Raw genomic sequence first — 3,732 nt, 5'->3', positions numbered from 1 at the left:
TAGAACTTGCAGGTAACAAGGGATAGTTATAGAATTTGCAGCATCTCCAACGGCTTCACTGGAGATGGAGGTGGTTGAGGCGAGCGGCTGTGATGGAGGAGGTGGTGGTGAACCTTTACAACTATAGAAGCCCAAGAATGGTGGTGGAGCTGGAGAGTTTGTGAGACTCCATTAGGTTTAGAAACAGAAAAAGAATGTGTAATTATTCTTGAGTGATGAATGATTAATGGGAGTTTGATGAAGAATGTAAAGGGGAGGTGCTTCTGAGTTCATCTGTCTAAGTTTTTTTGTGAGCTTACGAAGAAGATGACCGAATTGTTGCTAGGTTTTGTTTTTGCAAGAACTTTCTACTTTTCTCCTTGATTCAATAGTAAATTTACTTTTTCTTCTCCAAAGTTATGGAAAAACTATTTTTTTTTCATTTTAATATTGAGCTTCACTTGTACTTCCTATGTTACCCTTAAACATTTGGACAAAAAATGTTTTAATTGGTGGTGCCACAGGAAAAGGATTTAATTGGATACAAAATTTAAGCTAAAGGACCAAATTAGGCTAAAACAAAGTTAAGGGACTAAATCAATATAAATAAAAAGTTAAAGGATTAAAATGGTTATTTTCCCTTTAGGAAACCAAATTGTACACTTCTTCTACCATTCAAACAAGCAAGTACTACTTTGACCCCAAAAAAAAAAAAAAAAAAAAGGCAGTAGTGCTATGAAAAGATTTTAAAATAAAGTTTGAATTTTCTACATTTTTGTGAGTAGTTTAGGATATTTAAATAGGGATATTTGTGTTTCATCAAAAGAATATTGTTGAATATTATTAAATTCACATATTTGTGAGTTCTAGATTGCCAAGAAACAAGCCTAGCAGCCTTTCCAGTAATTTACCCTCCCTTTGAGCCTATTCTTCTCTAACCACTAAAATTTTCCAGATTGCATATCTGTTTTTTGGGATGAGGGTATCTTACATTGACTTTTTCACATAGATTTTGTCAAAAGGTAAAAAAAAAAAAAAAAAAACAACAATTGCTACTTTACTGCTTGAATTCTCTGTTTCTAATGATTTTCCTAAGATCTTGGCTCATAATGTGGGACTTAATTTGAAGAGTCAACTTAGAAATTGTTTCTTTTAACCACCTTTACCTTACTTAAATTAAAATATGGCTTTCTTTAGCCGCCTTCCATTAAAATAAAGGGGTAATTGTCCACGTTAGTCTAGCAGGCTAAGCGGCGGGGATCAACCCATTCTCCCCAACACATTATTATGACAAATTAATCTCAGATTCCTTAAAAAAAAAATCTTAAACTGAAAATTGTAGGGGCTTTTTTGAATGAAAGCACCCTCCAAAAATAGGCGTATGCCGCTTGTTGCGGCGAGCATTTGTTCTTAAAAAAAATAATAATAAAGGGGTAATCAATTCCATTGACAACCCATCAGGTTTGGCAGAATTACAAGGACGGCCCTAATGCTTTTTAAGTGATTTTATCCAATTTTTCCTATTTAATTTCATGTTAATGACTTCCAACTCCAACAGATTTCTTGCTAATCGAGCATTTGGATTAGTTTTTAAAATGTGATCTTGGCTTTGGCAGAAAATAGAGGTCCCCATCATAATGACTTGGGGAGGTCCATATAATTATGACTCACTTTTTAGGGGAAATTAATGCAATAACTTCTAGTTTTTAATTAGGAAAATTAAGTTCTAGTAAATAGTTGGCCGATGTGCGAAGGTATCTCTTCAATCTACATAGCACAAGTTTTACTTATAATTTATAGCTTCGGTATTGTTGCAACAATATTGTAACAACATAGAGTAATAATTTTGAGATGTATCTAATTCGTCCTTAAATTTTTTACCTGAAAACGACTCTCTAATTTCACAGGTTATTCGAATCAAATCTGAATAACGTATTTGCTTAACTTTCTTTTATTTTATTTTCTTTTTTTATTCTTACCTTGGTAGTATGGTGGATTTTTCTATGATGGAGTTTCCATAAGAATATAGAAAATTACAACTCAAACCTAGATTTCGTATATGATACTTGTAGTAATTTTTTGGTTTTCCCTTTTGAACAAAAAAAAAATCATGAACAAAAACAAAACCATGACACTTTCACAAATAAAATATCTAACTTTTGCATAATATTCATGATCCAATTCTCATAATACTAATTTATAATCTTGGTTAGTTTTCTTTTTATTTACCTTATGCCTTCAATTTATCAAATTAAATTACAAACTTACACGTTAGACACGTCAGATGAGTCAAATGGATCAACGGTGTTTGACCTAATTTGGACCTATTTGCTTGGCGGATTATTTGAGTCTAATATGATTTTAATCTGAACACGTAAAAAGTAAATACATACTCGCTAATTTCGTGTTAAATTTGAATTGTATTTTCAGGTCACGTGGAGAATTGTCACTCCGAGACATGCGGCATGCCTAACGCTACTGTTTCGTGTAAGATTTGAATTGTGTTTTCAGGTCACATGGAGAATCGTCACTTCGAGACATGCGGCATGCCAAACGCTACTGTTTCACCTCGTCATGCTGCCTCCATCCATTAGTGGCATGAATTTTATTGATCTTTGATGCCAACATATGGAATTTTCATTCCTTAAGGTTTCTCGTGTGCCACGCACTGGGAGAGGGCTAGTGTAGCTGAGGTCAGGTATGGCTCAGTCTAATTACTGTATTTTATAATTACATTATATTATTGTATTCGACATAAAAGTAGTGTACATAAATAAAATATTTAACATATATTCAGTACGATATTATGATATATTTATGTATCAAAAATTTAAACACATATAATGACAGGACGAAACCGTACCAAACACAATTATATTGAGTCCGTATCCACACACATGCGCCATGCATAGTGGCACAATGCTACCTTTGCACGTTTGACCTTTAAGTGCAACTATGATTTTTTTTTTTTGGGTAAAATTGAGAAATGCAACTATGATTTATCTATGCAGTTATATGCCCCCTTTTTAGGGTAAAAATTAAACATTGAAGAGCTTTTGGCCGTTCAAATAGTAACTAACCCATGATGGCATGCTCGTGACGACCGATTGTATAGACAAATTATGGCTCCAGACCCTTCAGAACACAAGTGAATGTTACACTTTTGTTACACTCCTCAAGTTGGTGCAAGTCTTGCACCATTTAATCTATTTTTCTATTAGATTGATGTAAATCAATATTTGGTATAACAAAATAGATCGCATAAATGTGTAAGAATAGAAAGATACACCACATATTGAAACATTTACACTAACCAGTGTAACGCGGGATGCAACACATCTATATCTATATGTATTGCAGAGTGGGTTTTTAGGAGAAAGTCTCTCAATGGCTTCCAAACTTCTCATTCTTTTTTCTAGATTTTTGTATTTATTTTAATACATAAAAAGTAGTGGGTTATAACTAACCCTATCACCAGTCAAATTTAAAATTTAAAACTTTCCCACTATTTACTTCATAAACCGTTTATAGTTTGTTATTTATACTTTAAATCTTTTTTACTCCTTAATTAAAGACAAATGCTCATTCGTATGCTATTTTAATACAATTTTACATTTTTATAATTAAGAAATATTTATCACTAAACTAATCCTATAACCACCCTTGCAAATGAGCTTTGCAAATTACAATCATGTTTCAAAGATTCCTCCATTGTTATGATCTAAATTAAGAATACTCTAATTTAAGAAAAAT

The sequence above is a fragment of the Coffea arabica genome, chromosome 4c (genome assembly GCF_036785885.1).
Source record: "Coffea arabica cultivar ET-39 chromosome 4c, Coffea Arabica ET-39 HiFi, whole genome shotgun sequence".
Classification (NCBI taxonomy): Eukaryota; Viridiplantae; Streptophyta; class Magnoliopsida; order Gentianales; family Rubiaceae; genus Coffea; species Coffea arabica.
This window is presented reverse-complemented; position numbering follows the sequence as displayed.